This window comes from Dermacentor albipictus, chromosome 2 (assembly GCF_038994185.2).
Source record: "Dermacentor albipictus isolate Rhodes 1998 colony chromosome 2, USDA_Dalb.pri_finalv2, whole genome shotgun sequence".
In the NCBI taxonomy this organism is placed as follows: domain Eukaryota; kingdom Metazoa; phylum Arthropoda; class Arachnida; order Ixodida; family Ixodidae; genus Dermacentor; species Dermacentor albipictus.
Window position 1 is genome coordinate 208,469,696 of NC_091822.1, and position 20,469 is coordinate 208,490,164.

Below are 20,469 nucleotides of genomic sequence, written 5' to 3' on the forward strand. Positions count from 1 at the left end.
CGAGAAATCCGCAACCACGTTTTGCAATGTACCTTTTTCGGATACAATGACGCGAAGAAGGCCAGCAATATTGTGCATCTTGGCAGGAAAAACAATTGTAGACTATTCTTGCTGGCACCGGCCATCTTTCTTAAAACACTACTCAGTTCCAGTCTAGTCACACGCTTTTGTCCATCATGCCTGACTTTTTGTAAGGGCGCCAAATCTTTCTTGTTAAACATGAACAAAATATACTTCAATAAAACTTGGTGCTGGGCTAGTTGGTGATGCATTCTTTAAAACTGATGGTAGCGCTAAAAAGGAACGGACACACGAAGAAAAGACGACACGACGACGAAGAAACGCTACTGACAACTGGTTTATTTTTCGCAAGAATTCTATATTTAAAAGAATCACATGCGCACAACCGAACTACACCAGCCTTCTTTATCGCCATATCAAAAACAATGTCATGCACGCGAAGCGAGAAGATAAAACTCCCGAGCAGCAAGAAGTGAACACATGACCAATTGAAGAAAAACCATACCGTTATGGTTTTTCAAATTTCCCCAGAAGTGTGCGCTCAGCCGAGTACAAATTAATTGAAGCATCGCTGATGCACAGACCCGCCTTTTCTTGTATGTGGAAAGCTTCCAGCAAAACTCTAGCTTTTGCACTTGCACTTCTGCCCAGAACCTTTGCTTCTTTAAACCGTGGCACGCACTCGCAAACTATCACATGCGAAACTAAATTCGCAAGTTTGTCTTGTTTTGTTATGTTTTGAGAGTGTTCCCTTAAGCGGTCATTCAGGCAACGCCCCGTCTGCCCGATATAGCACTTGCCGCAGGACAGGGGAATAAGGTATACCACTCCTAGGGCACACCTGACGAAGACATCTTCATGCTGCTTTTTGCAACCGCGCTGACCTTCACCGCAGATGCCCCGCATCTGCGGTGAAGGTCAGCGCGGTTGCAAAAAGCAGCATGAAGATGTCTTCGTCAGGTGTGCCCTAGGAGTGGTATACCTTATTCCCCTGTCCTGCGGCAAGTGCTATATCGGGCAGACGGGGCGTTGCCTGAATGACCGCTTAAGGGAACACTCTCAAAACATAACAAAACAAGACAAACTTGCGAATTTAGTTTCGCATGTGATAGTTTGCGAGTGCGTGCCACGGTTTAAAGAAGCAAAGGTTCTAGGCAGAAGTGCAAGTGCAAAAGCTAGAGTTTTGCTGGAAGCTTTCCACATACAAGAAAAGGCGGGTCTGTGCATCAGCGATGCTTCAATTAATTTGTACTCGGCTGAGCGCACACTTCTGGGGAAATTTGAAAAACCATAACGGTATGGGTTTTCTTCAATTGGTCATGTGTTCACTTCTTGCTGCCCGGGAGTTTTATCTTCTCGCTTCGCGTGCATGACATTGTTTTTGATATGGCGATAAAGAAGGCTGGTGTAGTTCGGTTGTGCGCATGTGATTCTTTTAAATATAGAATTCTTGCGAAAAATAAACCAGTTGTCAGTAGCGTTTCTTCGTCGTCGTGTCGTCTTTTCTTCGTGTGTCCGTTCCTTTTTAGCGCTACCATCAGTTTTAAAGAATGAACAAAATGCTTTCGGAACCTTTCCTACGCAGTAGGTTATGCGGTAAAAAAGCGAACCCATCTGCCTTGTCCCCTGGAACTACACACTGCTTGTGACCCTTAAAGAGCCCCTCACCAGGTCTGGCCATCGTCAGCTGACAAGCGCAGAGCATACAATTCGCGCCAACGATCGTGTTTGCAAAGAATTACATCGCTGCGCGCCGCGGAAAGGCCTGAAATTCAAATCAGAACGCCATTTCTCTTTTCACTCGCGGCGAATGCACCGTAAGAGGGACGGTGACGTAGTCGGGCTCCTGCACCTACGTAATCGTGACTGGAGTGTGACGTGGCTCGTGGTGACATGTGACTTCGAGAATTATTCAAGACAACATCTATTATCTGTGCGATCTATTCCTTCAATAGACGAATTGAAGTTTAGATAAATAATAAAACACACAAATGGAATATCCGCGCGTTTTGTTGTTGTTGTTGTTGTTGTTGTTGTTGTTTTACTTCGCACCAAAGCAAGAGAGATTTACTTCTGCTTCGTCAGCTTGTTACCAAGGTCGTGCAGTCACGTACACAGGTTCCGAAACTATGCCATTCGTTACCTTGTTCCAGCGCGTGATCGCGCTCTGCGATCCGCTTTGTCTGCCTCAGTATTCGTGTAGCACTGAATTATGCCGGTTGTAATGTTTCCTTGCGCACAGTGCGTAAAACCGCGCGCTGCACGAACCAGACCCCAGCTGCGCGATCAGCGGAAACACGTAGCGCAGAAAAAAAATCTAATAAATACTTTATTGGTCGCATTTCTATGCCATCAGAATCACAGCTGCGACTATTTTTTTATTCTACTGAATAGTGTAATTACTTCAGAACTGGAAGTTAGTTTAACAAAAAGCGTGATTGGTATCGGATTTATGCCCGTTGTTGTTTGTGCGCTGTGGCTGGCATTTTCACGTAGAAATCATTGAATTGTTCTTCAAGCTCAATTCCGTGTAACGTTTTTCCGTCTATTTCCAGATTTTCGATTTTAGTGGGAGTGGCTCCTTTATTTAGTACTTCATTTTGTTTGTTCCACATAGTATTACGTCGCTCTGGACGTTGTGGATCGAATATGTGGTAGTAGTAGTCCGTTTTTGCTCTTTCCTTTTCTTTATTCAACTTACTTCTGACAGTCTTGCATTCAGTCCATAAGTCCGCATTTCGTGTTTTAACGAACTGCTGGTAAAGTTTATTTTTATGGTTTATCTATCACTTTAGATATAGTTTGTTATCCATGGTTTCCGAGATTTGTTTTGTCTGTGATATGTCTTGAGAGGAAACGATTCAAAGTAAAGTTCTTTTAATGTTGTTATTAAGGTAATATACGAGCTGTTTGCATCTCCATCGGCCAAAATATCTTTCCAATGCAATTGCTTGATACGTTGTCTAAAGTGCTCCAATGTTGCAGGTGTCACTGAGCGGTACATGAATTCTTATGGTTTCACGTAGGCCAGGTTGCTGTGCATATTCAGGCAAATAAATATGGGCAATTGATCGCTTATGTCGCAACTTAGTACTCCTGAAACGCTTTCTTCTGTCATAGAATTGGTAACAAACATGTCCAGCAATGACATTGTTGATTCAGTAACTCGTGTTGGCATAGTAATGACATTTTCAAAAGAGTTGCACTCAAGCACTGATAAAAATCCATTACTTGTAACTGAGTTCTTCAAGACATCTATTTTAAAATCCCCGCCGATGGTAAGCATATAATTCATAGCAGGCACGTACCCAGGGGGGGGCCCGGGGGGGCCCGGGCCCCCCCCGAAATCAAGTGGCATACCCCCCCCCCCCCCCCCTCCCCACCCACGCCACCACTCCTCACACATTCCTAAAGCGCCACCAGATCAATGTTGAGACTGGACAGCTGTTCATCGGTTAGCATTATGCTGCCTTTTTCACTCCTTTTAGACGGCGGCAGTTATCGGCACCTCTTGTAATGTGAAGGACAGGTTTCTCAGATTCCGCACCCGCGCGATTAACTCGAGATGCGTTCAGTTGTCACCATCTATTCAACCGTCACGCGCATAGCTGTTGCTTTTGTAAGTTCAACCTTCTTTGTTGAGGCTGATCCTGGGACCAGGAGAGGGATGCGGCTGTTACTCAGCTGGTCTGTACTCTCATGGAACGAGTTGCGGCCAGAAAAAACGCCAATTGCGTTTAACTTTTCCCTTTGCTTCATTATTTTCTTGAGTTACGGCTCGCCGCGACGCTGGCAGATGCCCGGAACCATATACAGGTGACATGGGTTAGATAAGGTGGGAAATAAAATAATGTGAAAGAGCGCCCATCATGAAACCCTGCAATAACCCTTAAATCCAAAAGCAAGATGACTGTCGCCCGTTACCTCGTCTGTTTTTCCCTAACTGTATAGCACTTTTCGTGCAAAATTGGCAACTGGAAACAAAAATCGCAAGGAGTTGAGAAATTAAGCGATATACTAAGGGAGAGAGCCAAGGCAACAACCAAACTGCAAGCAAAAGCGAATAATAAAAAAGTTAAGCGTTGTTTATGAGACTATTTATGGATCAACATCTTTTTATTGAAAAAGGAAGTAGAGAAAACGCCGCCGGAACTGGAGAACAATTATTTGTTATGAATGACGCTTCTACAGTTATCGGTCGAACCGCCTCACGTAGCCACTTCTCTGCTGTGCTTATGTGGGTGTTTTTCTAACCTTTCGCGGTGAGCGCAGTACGTCTAGAATCGCAGAGTCCTGCGCTCTACGCGGTTGTATGGCACTGGCGGCCGCACAGCGTTACGCAATTCGCGGAACTGTCAAAACTGATCAACAAGGCGAAAATAACTGATATTCGAAACTATAACATGAGAAACACTGAAGAAGCCGTAAAAAATGAACGCAGCCTGAAATCAGTAAAAAAGAAACCTGGCATAGGACAAACCATGATGTATGCACTAAAAGTTAAAAAGGGGGATATCATCAGCAATCTCGAAGATATATTAAAAGCAGCGGAAAAATTCTAAGCTGACCTGTATACAGTACCAAGAGGAGTCACGAAACCTCGCTTAGAAACAGTAATGAACAGCATACAGAAACTCCTATTTGACAGAAACCACATTTGAAACCCACAGAAACCCAGAAACCCCCATTTGACAGCTTCTCCAGAGTAAAAACACCTGGCATTTCCCTGGCATAACGAATCTTGTTACACAAATATGCTTGAGGTCTACCTCACCAAATTACGCTCCCGCATTCCCTCCCTAAATTTCTATTTATACAGGTCGGGTTTGGTTCTCTCTCCCCTTTGTTCTTTTTGTGAGCACGAGGAGACGATACAGCACTTTCTTTTATCTTGCCGCCGCTTTGCTGCGTTAAGAAAAAGATTGTTGGAGATAAGTTTTCGAAGAATTGGCCTGGACTTAACAGAACCTGCAATTCTTTTGTTCGGGGCATCAACGTTGGGATTCAGCCACAGGGATGCGTGCTTCGCTGTCCAAACATTTCTTACAGAATCTAAACGAATGCCTTGCTAAATTCTATTTTTTTATTACTTTCGAATTAATTATTCCTTATTCAACAGCACCTTCCTGATTTTATTTTAGCCGGTAATTCAATCCTATTCAATGCTATTCCCATAGATATTAGGAAATTTATGCTCCATATTAATTTGGTATAATCCACCCATTTCTTGGCCAATCCCCCATCGTGGGTAGGAGCCACACGTGCCACAGGCTACTACAACGACAACAACAACAACAACAACAAAGGAACAAGAGATCAGGATCGCCATTCGGCCACTAGAGACTGTGAAGGAGCACGTTTACCTAGGTCAATTAATCACAGGCAACCCTGATAATGAGAAGGAAATTCACAGAAGAATAAAAATAGGTTGGATCGTATACGGCAGACATTGCCAGCTCCTGACTGGAAGCTTACCATTATTATTGAAAAGTAAGGTGTGCAATCAGTGCATTTTGCCAGTGCTGACATATGGGGAAGAGACTTGTGAGCAAGTTAAGGACCGCGCAAACAGCGATCGAACGAAGATTGCTATAGGCATAACGTTAAGAGAGAAAAAGAGCGGTTTGCATCAGAGAGCGAACGGGTATAGACGATATTCTAATTGACATCAAGAGGAAACAAATGTAGCTGGGCAGGTCATGTAATGCGCCGGTTAGATAACCGTTGAACCATTAGGGTTACAGAATGGTTACCAAGAGAAGGAAAAGGCAATCGAGGACGACAAAAGACTAGACGGAGCGATGAAATTAGGAAATTCGCGGGCGCTAGTTGGAATCGGTTGGCGCAGGACAGGGGTAATTGGAGATCGCATTGCAGGGAGAGGCCTTCGTCCTGCAGTGGACATAAAACACGACGACGACGACGACGACGATGATGATGATGATGATGATGATGATGGAGGTGGTGGGCCCCCCCCCCCCCCGAAAAAAAATCCTGGGTACGTGCCTGATTCATAGCATTTGCATGTGACAAAAGACGATCAATAATTGTTAGGAAATCAGCCATAGAACCGCTAGGAGGGCGATACAGGACGGCGAATAGATTTGTACCCTTTTTGATACATAAGGCTTCGTAGTTTTTTGTGATAAGGCTGTATTCTTCAATTACTTCACAGAACTCAAGAGTTGTTAGAATGGCAACGCCACCACCTCTACTCTCCGTGTGGTTTAAAAAGAAATGGTTGAACCCCGGCAGCATGAAATGTTCTGACTCACTAGTATACCACGTTTCTGTGAACATTGAAGGGTCAAAATTTATGCCACATGATTCCAACAACAAAGTGATATCTTCCTTTTTTTGGTTGAAGTGGCCGCGCGTTTAAGTGCATCACTTTGAACAACTTAATACCGTTTTTCCTCGATTTCACAACCTGTTGAATGTCCTCAGGGGCGATATAACTAGCCGACATAACATTGCGAATAGTCATCATCGAATGTTTCTAACACTAAAACTGTGAGGTGCTGCTAATCTTTTCCACATCACTTTCGCGACAGATAGCAATGATAGGTGACATCTCCGTACGACGGGCAAAGATGTTCCCATTCCTTGTCCAAACGAACTTTTAACCCTTTTCTCGCTTTCGGGAAATTGTCATCCCCAGGATTCTTTTCATTGCCGGGCACAAGTGCTCATTTATATAGATTGGAGCGTTGTTTTGCAATCCGATGGCAGCGTTCGTTATCTTCTTTTTTCGAGGGACGTTGAGAAGCCTGTCACGTTTTTCCCGGCGTTGAAACTGGACGATGATGTTCGGTTTATCTTTATCTTTGGTCTGCACCCTGTGGCACATATCGACGTCACAGGCTGATATGGGTTCTCCGATAGCTTCACCAACTTTCGTCAGGAGCTGTGCAAGGTTCCCATCACCTGCTTTTACTATTCCCTTGATTTCGATTTCGCGAGTATTGCTCCGATTTTAGCATGCTTAATTGACAGTCAGCAACATCTTTTCGAGAGCACGGATCCTGAGTTTGAGAGCCTCATTTTCCTTCTTAATAGCTTAAATTTGTTCTCGTTGAGAACAAAGTCAAGTCGACGGCTCGCATCATCGAAACTTGAGCTAACATAATTCAAGCTAGATTTTATTTCTTCAAATTCCGCACGCATTTCTTGCTCGTCTGTGCGCATGCTTCGTTCGACAGCGTCCTTTGTGCTTTTCCACTCGGCTCTCATTTCTTCCGTCCAAGACGTAGCGGAACTACACAAAAGGGGAATCAGATTAACCACGAGGAAAGGCACGGAGCTACCCATGGTCCAAAAGATTAGAGTCCTGGGTCTCTGGATCGAAGCCAGGGGAACATACACGGAAACTATAACACGCCTGGAAAGGAAAGTCACGGCGGCCATTCGGCTAATACAGAGAGTCTCCAACAACAGGAGGGGCATTAAAGAAAGAAATGTCGTACGGCTCGTTCAGGCCTTCGCGATCAGCCACGTCGCGTACGTGGCGGAATCCACTGGAACAAGGCCGAGAAAGACAGGGTCGACGCGCTCATTAGAAAAGCGTACAGAACAGCACTGGGTCTCCCCCAATACACAAGAAACGAAAAGTTACTACAACTCGGGGTGCATAACACGCTGGAGCAGATCGCAGAAGCACAGAGAATAGCGCAACTCGAAAGGCTCTCCAGAACCAAGGCGGGCAGAGAAATCATGGAAAAGATCGGCATAAACTACCACGGAATGAACGGCCCCAAGATGCAGATTCACCCAGACGTCCCAGCCACAATTAACACGGTAAATATCCCGAAGAACATGCACCCCGTGCACAATGTCGAGAGAAGAAAATGCCGCACGAAAACGATTCTCAAAAACCACGGCGCGCGGAAGGGGGTGCTCTTCGTCGACGCCGCGCGGTACCCCCGAAACAGGGACGACAATGGTGGTGTCGGCGCTGACAAAGGTAACTCCCTCTTCACAATGGCGGTCGTATGCACGAAAGGAAAGACCGTGACTGCGGGCTCCCTAAGGACTAGATCGTCGGAGGCAGCGGAAGAAACGGCAATCGCATTGGCTATAATCAGCGGTCGACAACAACACAGAACAATAATCAGCGACTCCAAGACGGCTATTAGGAATTTCACAAAGGGTTGGGTCTCCACCGAGGCGGCCAAAATCCTGAACCACAGAGCAGAAGACGTTAAGAACGGCACAATTACACCCAAATACCTCAAATGGATCACGGCACATATGGGAGAAGTTACCATGAATGCCCCTCCCAACCTCAACGAGAAGGCCCACCGAGTCGCGCGAAAACTAACCCACCGCGGCACGAACAGCGACGGCCCAACACCCCGCAACCCCCGGGGAAGGGGGAAGGACTGCGGCGGAGGCGATGGAGAAGACGGAGGAGGCGACGACGACGAAGAAGCGATAAAAGACGACAGGGACAGACTGGTCACGTACCACGACATACTGACACACTACACGAAACAAAGAGAAGCATACCCACAACCCCACAAACAACTCGACAGGTCTCAAGAAACAGATTGGAGAAGATTGCAAACCAGAACGTTCCGAAACCCAGTACACTTAAACAGAATAAATTTAACACAATATCCAGACGCAAGCTGCAACCTCTGCAAACACGAACACGCAGACATGGCACACATCTTGTGGAAGTGCACACAGTTCAGTTCAGTATACGTAGAGGACAAGATAGAACCGGACCTTCTCGAGGAGCGATGGCTAAGCGCTCTGACTAGCTCAGAACTACACGACCAATTATGGGCTATCCAGCGGGCCCGGGCAGCGGTGGAAAGGCCATACCTCACCGCACACAATGCCCGGGTGGCCTGAGCCCGGGCTGGCAACCTCGCAGGTCCTTTTTCCATTAAAGTTTTTCCCGTCCGTCCGTCATTTCTTTAAAATCTTGCAACAGCTTTGCGAACTCTTTTGACATGATAGGTACAACAGGCATACACAGGGAAGAAAGGGCACAGGGCAGCAGTGACAGCGGCTAATCATTATACTAGCTATGTCAGATCAATGCAAAGACATGTGCACCAACCTGGAAAATGCAATGGATGCTTGTAAAAACGTGCGCACACCACTGTCGCTGCTGCCAAAGTGCCGACCCGTGGGGCGGTGCCGGATATATGAGGACCAGACGCCGTGACCAATTTAGGCCTCGTCCGCCAGTCGTCGCTTGCGGTCAGCCGTCGTTTTCGTTCGCATGCGTCGACGAGATGGTGGTTTCCGCAGCCGTTCAGCAGTGCTTGACAGTTCTCGATATCCCACGGTACTATACGCTCTGGAAAATGCAATGGATGCTTGTAAAAACGCGCGCACACCACTTTCACTGCTGCCAAAAGTCATAGTGCCCATTGGTGCAGGCTTGTGTTTACCTGCCTTCGAAGTGCAGATTCCGCGGCCTCCTAAAGTTGTATCCGACTATAGAATCACGTAATACCTTGCACCGGTTGCATAGACTTTAGCAACTTGATAGCACAGGATGATCAGGAACAGAAATATATAAAGGCGTCCAAGCAAAGCTGGCTGTCCACACTTCCATTATGAGGGGCTGTAAAAAGGTCTCGCCAAATATTCCCATGACATCCTTGAAAAAGGAGTGGTGTTTGTCACTTCTTTAGAATCAGAAACAGATTACAGGGAGTGTTGTGTAAAACGTCAAAACAAACTGAGCTTGGTTATCTCCACAGCATGTAATGGGAGCTTGTGCTTCACATAGGAAACACACTGCTCTGTCCAGTACAATTGTACAATGACACCAATGGAAAGACAGCGCCACGTTTCAGTAAAGGGAGTACCGGAGTTAAAGGCGTGACAGCGAGGCTTACAATAAAAACAGCAGTTACAAGACATGTTCAATGGCAAAATATGCTGCATGTCGCTCATCCTACTTTTGCATTGCGGCTAGCTTTTACATGTTTGAGCATATCACGTCTTGTGTAATCATTGCTCTAAAGCCGTACAAAAGGTCTACTCGCTCTGCAATTTTTATTTTTATCATGGCGGGTTAAATACCCACTTTTGATTGGCATCTGCACCACACTTCTCCCGATATGTAATTTTGCCATGGGGGTTCATGACGTCTTCCGCGCACTGTGCTCTGCAGAGCATTGGATCTGCATTGTTGTACTGCTTAAGAATTAGAGCCACATTATGAAGCGAAAATATATGATTTGTGCATCCACAATAACGCTGTCCCCCCCCCCCCTCAAAAAAAAAATGTACACTGAACCTCTGACACATGCATCAACAGTGAACAGAGCAAACACCCTGAAGTATTTTCTTCGTGCAAGCCAGCACACTAAGATTCTCACTGCATTTTCATTCGGCCACAAATGCATAGGCACAATCGGCTTGGCGCAACATCCGCATCTCACACTGCAACAAATTGTGCAATGCCTCGCTGTTTCATAGTGCAGCCAATAGATGACGCATGACCAAAATTTCGCGTTATGCATACTAAGTAACTTCACCAATGAAGAACCCCAAGTTCTTTATGAGATTAGCATTCATAGGGTGCGTCACATAATTTTTGATAGCCATTTATCTATTTATACTTAATTAGCCTCTTTCCCAAGGAAGTGCGCCATTTGGAAGGCACCCTGACAGACAAGTAGAACAATCGGCAATAAGTCAGCAACTAGCGAAAAAGTCAGTATCATAGGCAGCCGCATATGAGATGTCGGTAACACAAAATTTAAGTCGGCTACACAGAAGTGACAAATTTGGCGATATGGCGTCTCTAGGCATTGCTTTAATGCTATTCACAGTAACGCTGACATTGAAGGTGCCTTAATTCCTACGTACATTCCGTCGACATACCCGACTACGTTCATAATGTTCACGCCAAGAAGGAAGCGTTCTTTTATATATGCCCGCTCAGCCGCAGTCTTCGGGAAAGCCAACCACCGCTTACGCACTGCCGCATCGAGAAGCGCGTCAGACACATCTCTGACACAGCGGCTCAGAGAAGTTTGATGACGTCCAATGTAACTTAAGAGGAAGCTTTAGCTCGGGTGCTCCTATCTAAATACATGTAAAAGGAGAATTCGTTTTTCTCGGCAACTACTGCACTAAATTTGACTGGGTTTGCGGCATTTAAAAGAAAAACTTAAATTCTAGTGACTGGTTGTTTCGAATTTTTGAGTTAGGCCGTCAACATTTTATAAAAAATTGACAAAAAATTTTCAGAAAACGAAACTATCAAGTTTACAACTCTGTAACTCAACAAGAAAAAATGATATCGCAATTCTGTGACTTGTATCTGATAGCACATCTAAAGCGGACAAAATTGATATGTTACACATGAACCTCAACAAATGTATTAATATGTAATTACAACTTTTGCAGAACCCTCGTAAACAATGTAACAAATTCACGTAAGATGTAGAATGACATATAATATTTGTGCGCTTTGAATGATCTAATGGATGCCGTTTACAGAACCGCGATATCTGTTCTTGATGCAGAGCTATTAGTTTGTAAATTTCATGCTTCCATTTTTTTCAAACTTCTGAATTTTTGAAAATCTTTCTAACAAAATGTAAGCCCTAAATCAAAATTCTGCTTCCAACAGTCACTAGAATTTATCTTGCTCTCTCAAATGCAACAAATTTCATTAAAATCGGTGCACGGGTTATCTCAGAAAAACGTTTTTGCGTTTTTACATGTATTTGAATAGGCCGCGTCGGAGTTGGGCCCGAGCTAAAGCTTCCTCTTAAGCATGTAACTTAAGTAAATTTAAGCATGTGTGTTTAGCTGTGAAAAAAAAAACACAGTGTAAACTAAACTGTTTAAATACTCAAGAAACAAAGCAGACTTGCATGCGTTAATACTTTGGCCGAAAAATTCTGTTAGAGCTTTAAAAATTCTGTCGGAAACGCTGCTCATTCGATCAAAATTTACGATGTCGTTACTGTGTTGCTTCATTATTGTTTGTCCGCGACGAATCGTTTTCTGGGTATATGATGTTTAATTCATGCAGGACGTTTCTAGTACTTCAATATATAGGATAATTTTTCGGGCGAACAATTTGAACCACTGGTTACGCGCGATTTCGTCACAAAGAAGCTGGAGCAGGACGTTGTACCCAGCATGCTCTATGGTTATCAGCTACAGCGCATAGTGAATGCCAACGTAATAAGTGTTAATGAATATTTTATTAAGGCTCTACGCCAAGCCATCGTGCCGCAATCGCTGTTGTGGCTTCAGTCGCCGCTTCCGTTCGCCTTAACGACATGGCTATATAACTGAGCAGTTACAGCCGGCGGTGCTCAACACGAATTTGAAGCTTCTATTTCTGAAGCGCACTTGGAGTGCAGCGTACTTCACAGCTGCTTGCGACGATTCACAAAGCGTACTAAGTGCACTACCGTACGGAGACGCCAACGTGTGCGCCCACGCTATCCCTGTTCTGACTCCAAAGCATACATTCGTTCACATGTTTTCCGCCCTAAAATTTCGTTCGCACCGCTTTTTCTTCTTCTCAGCGTTGAAAGAAGGCTCTCGGATATAATTGCAATGCGCCACGTAACAAATATGCGCTAAAACAAAAGCGCCAAACTAAAACGTTGCCATCCCGCTCGCAATAACGCGTGGCGCCGTCTGCAACGCTGCATCGTGGGGCGACAGCGCGCGAGGAGACACGATCGCGAGGAGACACGATCGCGAAGCGTGAGAGGGCGGCGGAGATGGCGCTACGGTTTCTCATTGAGGGGTCAATCGTACATGATCTGGAGCAGCGTGGTTTCAGTCTGCGGTGACAGCTTAGCATGGAACCACTGCAGACGGCAGATATATATTTTTATGTATTTATTTTACAATACTGCATGTCTGATAGGCCCAAGTGGAAGTGGAATGTCGAAAGAAAGACAAGGACAACGTCCTTCGTGCGTGGCGTGGTACATGGAGTTGGGCGTTGCATGGGCGCTAGTTTCACACTTTTCACTTATTCCAGTCCCACCTGGTCACAAGAGACTGGAGAGCACAGTCTAGATATTGACGTAGTAGTTCTGCGGAAACCCGCAAGGTGGAGAGAAGAAATGAATGAAGGGAAAATGAGACATCCACCTGGTCGTAGCAATTGCTACAAAGGAAACCCATACGGGTTCCTCGAAAGAAAAGCCTCAAAGTTGACGAAAAATTCGTCCTGGTCCGGGACTCGAACCCGGGACCACCGCCTTTCCGGGGCAGCCGCTCTACCATCTGAGCTAACCAGGCGGCTAGCAGATGGCAGGGCGAAGTCGAATTTGTCGACAACACGAAGCAAAGCAAGAGTTTGACGTAGTAGTTCTGCGGAAACCCGCAAGGTGGAGAGAAGAAATGAATGAAGGAAAAATGAGACATCCACCTGGTCGTAGCAATTGCTACAAAGGAAACCCATACGGGTTCCTCGAAAGAAAAGCCTCAAAGTTGACGAAAAATTCGTCCTGGTCCGGGACTCGAACCCGGGACCACCGCCTTTCCGGGGCAGCCGCTCTACCATCTGAGCTAACCAGGCGGCTAGCAGATGGCAGGGCGAAGTCGAATTTGTCGACAACACGAAGCAAAGCAGGAGTTTGACGTAGTAGTTCTGCGGAAACCCGCAAGGTGGAGAGAAGAAATGAATGAAGGGAAAAAGAGACATCCACCTGGTCGTAGCAATTGCTACAAAGGAAACCCATACGGGTTTCTCGAAAGAAAAGCCTCAAAGTTGACGAAAAATTCGTCCTGGTCCGGGACTCGAACCCGGGACCACCGCCTTTCCGGGGCAGCCGCTCTACCATCTGAGCTAACCAGGCGGCTAGCAGATGGCAGGGCGAAGTCGAATTTGTCGACAACACGAAGCAAAGCAAGAGTTTGACGTAGTAGTTGTGCGGAAACCCGCAAGGTGGAGAGAAGAAATGTCTCAATGTCTCATTTTCCCTTCATTCACAGTCTAGATAACACAGCGGAACAAAACACGGAGACTAACGCCATCCTGCACACACGACGCCTTTACCACGAGGCCTACGGGAAAGCACACGCAAGAGAACACACCGCTATAACAAAACAGCCATTCATCATCATCTTCAGTCTGGTTGCGCCCACTGCAGGGCAAAGACCTCTCCCATACTTCTCCAACTACGGCGGTCATGTACTAATTGTGGCCATGTTGTCCCTGCAAACTTGTTAATCTCATCCGCCCACCTAACTTTCTGCCGCCCTCTGCTACGCTTCCCTTCCCTTGGAATCCATTCCGTAACCCTTAATGACCATCGGTTACCTTCCCTCCTCATTACATGTCCTCCCCATGTCCATTTCTCTATCTTGATTTCAACTAAGTAATCATTAACTCGCGTTTGGTTCCTCACCCAATCTGCTCTTTTCTTATCCCTTAACGTTACACCTATCGTTCTTCTTTCCATAGCTCGTTGCGTCGTCCTCAATTTAAGTAGAACCCTTTTCGTTAGCCTCCAGGTTTCTGCCCTGTACGTGAGTACTGGTAAGGCACAGCTGTTAAGCACTTTTCTCTTGAGGAATAATGTTCATGATCGGAGAATGACTGCCAAACGCGCCCGAGTCATTCTTACTCTTCAGATTATTTCAGTCTCATGATCCGGGTCCGCACTCACTACCTGTCCTAAGTATTCCCTTACCTCTTCCAGTTCCTCACTAGCTATCGTAAACTGCTGTTCTCTTCCAAGACTGCTAAACATTATTTCAGTTTTCTGCAGAATAATTTTTAGACCCACCCTTCGGCTTTGCCGCTCCAGGTCAGTGAGCATGCATTGGAGTTGGTCCCCTGAGTTACTAAGGAAGGCAATATCATCAGCGAATCGCAAGTTACTAAGGTATTCTCCATTAACTCTTATCCCCAATTCTTCCCAATACAGGTCTCTGAATACCTCCTGTAAACACGCTGTAAATAGCATTAGAGAGATCGTATCTCCCTGCCTGACGCCTTTCTTTATTGGGATTTTGTTGCTTTCTTTATGGAGGACTACGGTGGCTGTGGAGTCGCTACAGATATCTTTCAGTATTTTTACATACGGCTCATCTACATCCTGATTCCGCAATGCCTCCATGACTGCTGAGGTTTCGACTGAATCAAACGCTTTCTCGTAATCAATGAAAGCTATATATAAGGGTTGCTTATATTCCGCACATTTCTCTATCACCTGATTGATAGTGTGAATATGGTCTATTGTTGACTAGCCGTTACGGAATCCTGCCTAGTCCTTTGGTTGACGGATGTCTAAGGTATTCCTGAGTCTATTTGCAATTACCTTAGTAAATAGTTTGTAGGCACCGGACAGTAAGCTGATCGGTCTATAATTTTTCAAGTCTTTGGCGTCCCCTTTCTTATGGACTAGGATGATGTTAGCGTTTTTCCAAGATTCCGGTACGCTCGAGGTCATGAGGCATTGCGTATACGGAGTGGTCAGTTTTTCTAGAACAATCTGCCCACCATCCTTCAACAAATATGCAGTTACCTGATCCTCCCCAGCTGCCTTCCCCCTTTGCATAGCTCCCAAGGCTTTCTTTACATCTCCCGGCGTTGTGTACATGGGTCAATGTTAATGACAGTTGATAGATGCCAATTATAGATGACAGCGGGCATCTTCGTGCGCACTGTAAAGCTTTTCGTTGTACTCCATGCAATAGCAAGTATTGATTCTTGGCAGAAGTGGAGACCGAACTGCCAGGGAATTGTTGGAAGCGTCGATATTTAAAAAATAAACGATACATTATTGTAACAAATATTAATAGATATTACGCTGATAAGCACGCATACTACACTTTGACCCACGTCGGTCATGTCTACGTTCGCACCGCCCGCTCTCTGTCGCCATTCCAAACGCTTGCGTATCTACTTTCCTTCCGCTCTCCCCTGGTGGCGGTCCCGTCGAAACTTCACGCATGTCTAGTTTCCTCCTGCTCCTCAGGGCGGCGGTCCGGTTGTCCTAGCGAATGTTTAGAATCATCACGGTAAGTGAGTCCGTACATATGTTCAAAATTCCGTCACCTCTGTTTCGTATACTAAGCCACTTCGCTGGACATGCACATTCAGAGTGGAATGGCTCATGATTGTTTCTGCATCTTCCTGAGGCTGTCATCAAACAGTTAGTAGTTTGGCACTTCACTCTCTTCTCCTTTTTTGTCTCTTTGCGCGAAATGTATTTTGCACCACAATCAAGTATACCTAGAAAATCTAAGCACCAGCTTACCCAAAAAGTTTTATGAAATACCTTTCTCGTAGAGTGGGCGACTGGCCTCTCTTCGCCAGCGATTCTTTTTTCAAATCTTCCCAATGTGAACAGGTGACGCGAAACATCGTGGCAGCCACATGCCAAGCGCGCTATCTAGGCTTTTGCATAAGGACTTACACCACGTAAAATCCCTGCTATCTTCGGTTCCGTGCTTCCGTCCTGAGGCCACATTAACAGAACGTCCAAGATTGTGCGTTCGGAGCTGGGCTGCAAAGTCCGGCTTCTCTACAATCTTCTCAGATGCATGTGCTACACCAATTTCCATGCATGGGTGGCTACAAGGAAACTAAAGGACTGCCGGAAGATGGTGAGTACTGCCATAAAAACAAAGTGGACGAGCATGCTGTGTTACCTTGTGAGAAATATGAACGAGGCAGCCACCAAGAAGAGACGGACAGAGAGACTGGTGCTCATTCGCGAAACGAATATTCCAGACGATACAACTAATCTTCTTAATAAGGGACCGAAATATTGACTTGAGCCTCAGATTCCAGCACAAGAACTTCTAGCGTAGAATCGGCAAGCCGCAAGACAAGCGCCCCAGGCACAGCGCGAGAGTTGCCTGTTAGATGGTGTAGAAAGCCTACTGTAAGATTTTGCAGTCGTAGTCGTAAGGATGAACTTGACTCTTCGTCGGGACTTAGGCGACCAGGATTTATTCACAGTATTTGCAGTTCAACATGCGCTACATTTACACAGTCTAGCGTGTCTCCCAAATGGAGCCCGCAAGACGAAGCCTACAGCAATCGAGCACACAGCTCACGAATGCATTTCGAGCACAGAGCACGACGACGAGCACACTCTAGCAGCCGACAATCGCTGCTTATAAGCACTCTGTTCGACGTCATCGTTCGACGTATTCGCAGACTACGCGCCGTTTTGGCGGAGGAGGGCCCACACACACGTGTAGCACAGGTTTCAGTGCCGCACAGGTTTCAGTGCCCCCTCGAGGGCAGACGACCTTTGCAGCGCAGTCGTCGTGGTATCCATTGTCCTGCATCCCCGTAGACAGCTGGTCACGCCCGACCGTAGCCGGCGCCGCTAAATTCCAGAGCTGCCTTTTTCCTGTAGCCCGCCACGAGTCTCAACAGACTGTGACGAATCCTGGGGCCCCCGTACCGCAAACCACCCTTTTGCCAGGGAGGCTCCCCCTGACGCAGAGAGACCATGACGACACGGCAAATTAACCAACAATGCACGAGGTGCCAAAGGTGGCCAGCCCTGCTGTCGTCACCGATCCTCCGAACGCGGTGCATGGTCGGTTAGCGTTGTCGTCCTCGCACGTTCTCTGAAGGGCGCCACCACCGCGGGTCGGTCAAAGCACGTGCAGCGGGCTGAAACAGCTGGCACGTTGCCACCTTGGCCGGCCATTCCTAACACTACACAGAGCTGCCCCCAAGGCCGTAACCTGTCGTCAGGTGCGAGTGTTGCAACGTGTGGTATCTGTTTTCCAAGACACCTCTCTCTCTCTCTCTCTATATATATATATATATATATATATATTGTCACAGTCGGTAATGTGGAAAGAAGACGACGCTGATGGTGGTCTTGGAGACGACGAAGAAGTGTTTAGCAGTATCGATGCTCTACGCTTGTTGGCTCAGCTATTAAAAGCTACCTGTAAATTTACGAACGCTTCTTCCTTCCCCTAGCATCATTGGTGGAAGTGCGGGGTAATCGAGCAAGACGGAGCTCGGCAGCGGACGTAACCTGGCCGCCATGTCTTCCGAAGGAGACACTTCAACCGCGGCCCCGTCGTCTCCACCGACGGTCATCCTGGCCCATCCTCGCGACCCTGGCATGTTTTCCGGGATTGACAACGTTGACGTCGATGACTGGTTACAGAATTATGAACGGGTCAGCGCACACAACAGGTGGGATAACACGCTTATGCTGGCTAATGTAATATTCTACCTCAAGAAATCAGCGACGTCTGTACCTCAGCTTCATCGACGTGCGAAGACATTTGTCCACCGCGTGAGCCCACCTCCTCCGAGAACGTCGTCCGATCGTTCGGCGAGAAATCGAAGCAGCGTCTCCTGCCACGCCTGTGACGCAGTGCTTTGACGATTCCCGGCCGCTTGTGTCACTCATTCAGTCGGTCATTCGCCAACATGCCAATGTAGGTCTTCCATCGATCTGCTCCGCCAGCCTTCCTGACTTTGCTTCGTCTGCTGCCACTGCCCCTGTTCACCGGAGCCAATACGGTCCAAATACGAGCTATCGCAACCCGGCCGAATGGCGCACCCATGACGATAGACCCATCTGCGTTTACTGTGGACGTGTGGGCCACATCTCTCGCCACTGTCGAAGTTCCTGGCCAGCCCACTCTCGACCAAGCTTTCCAGCCTACCGCCGCCCCCAACTGAATCCTCGCCCGGCATCCCTCCCCACCGAGGTTGAAGACACACTTGACAATGCTCGAGCCACCTCAACTAGCCGATCGCCATCACCACATAGTCGCCGCTCCCGTTCGCCCCAGCTGCGTCGCTCTCCATCCCCAGCTTACCGTCGCCGCTCTCCGACGGGAAACTAACTGGGGCAGCTCCTGGAGGTGACGCTGCTCTAGAACACCGGCCGGAAATTCCTCTGCTGACCCTGCCTACTAATCGGAACCTTCTGGCCGTGGACGTGGATGGTTTGCCCGTTACAGCACTCATCGACACTGGAGCCCAAATTTCCATCATGAGTGCGGAGCTTCGAACGCGCTTGAAAAAGGTACTTACTCCTGCTCCGACTCGACTGCTCCAGGTCGCCGATGGTGTAACTCCGGCTGTGCTTGGAATGTGTACTGCTCGTGTCAGTGTCGCCGGTCGCCACAAGACCGTTTTGTGTAGTGTGCTTGAACGTTGCCCTCACTATGTGATCCTCGGACTCGACTTTTTGTCCGCCCATTCTGCTCTGATTGACTGTTCCGCCGGTGTTGTACAACTTGACTTACCCCTACCTGTTTCCATTGACCTTCCTGCTCAAGCTCCAGCTCAGCTTTGTTCCGCGGATTTTATACGCCTGCCATCTCTTGCAGCAACCTTCATCCCTGTTTTAGCCAGCCCACCTGTACCTGATCGACACTACGTCCTTACTCCCGCGACGTCAGTCCTGCTTTCTCACAATGTCTCCTTCCCACACACCATCGTTTCTGTTGCGGACGATCAGACATGTCTTCCGATCCTCAATTTCGGACAGTGCCCGCAAGTAGTTCCTCGAGGCATGTCTCTTGCCACGTTGTCACCAACGCACGAGTGCCACATTTCTGCTTTATCTGTTGCGCTGTCTTCGACCACTGCTCATTCTGCGCCTTCTGCGTCAGCCCCGACCGAGGACTTTACAAAGATGATTGCACCGGACCTCTCCACCCAACAAGCCGCACAGCTCCGTGGCCTCCTCGAGTCCTACTCCGACATTTTCAATCTGAACGATCGCCCTTTGCGTCAAACTACGGTCGTGACGCATCGGATAAATACCGGCGATGCAGCACCTGTTCGCAGACGCCCATACCGGGTGTCGCCCTCTAAACGACAAGTTATCCAGAGCGAGGTTGACAAGATGCTTGCCAAAAGGATTATTGAACACTCGTCCAGTCCGTGGGCGTCCCCTGTTGTTCTCGTCAAAAAGAAGGATAACAGCTGGCGATTCTGCGTTGACTAACGTCATCTAAACACGATCACCAAGAAAGATGTATATCCACTTCCCCGAATTGACGACGCTCTGGATTGTCTCCACGGTGCCACTTATTTTTCATCTATAGACCTTCGCTCTGGATATTGGCAAATTGCCGTGGATGAAATGGACCGTGAAATGACCGCATTCGTCACACCAGACGGCCTATATCAGTTCCGAGTAATGCCATTTGGCTTGTGCAATGCCCCGGCGACCTTTGAACGGATGATGGACATGCTCTTGCGTGGTTTGAAATGGTCCATCTGTTTGTGCTACTTGGATGACGTCATCGTATTCTCTTCAACTTTTGCGACTCATCTTGAAAGACTTCCATCTGTTCTTTCTGTTTTTCGCACCGCTGGCTTACAGCTCAACTCGTCCAAGTGCCACTTCGGTCACCGCCAATTAACTATGCTCGGGCACCTTGTCGATTCGTCAGGCATTCGCTCCGACCCCTCTAAAGTTCATGCTGTGCAGAATTTCCCTGTACCAACTTGTGCCAAAGATGTTCGCAGCTTTATGGGCC

General features: G+C 47.2%; 1 protein-coding gene and 3 non-coding genes across 9 annotated transcripts in view; 1 reads left to right on the forward strand and 3 right to left on the reverse strand.

The window, feature by feature from the left end:
- Positions 1-20,469, forward strand: part of LOC139056419 (monocarboxylate transporter 9-like) — a 266,111-nt gene that overhangs the window by 49,467 nt on the left and 196,175 nt on the right. The window lies entirely within an intron of this gene.
- Positions 13,198-13,272, reverse strand: TRNAS-GGA (transfer RNA serine (anticodon GGA)). Its single transcript has one exon. It is a non-coding gene; the product is annotated as a tRNA-Ser (tRNA).
- On the reverse strand, positions 13,478-13,552 carry TRNAS-GGA (transfer RNA serine (anticodon GGA)). The gene has a single exon. It is a non-coding gene; the product is annotated as a tRNA-Ser (tRNA).
- On the reverse strand, positions 13,758-13,832 carry TRNAS-GGA (transfer RNA serine (anticodon GGA)). The gene has a single exon. It is a non-coding gene; the product is annotated as a tRNA-Ser (tRNA).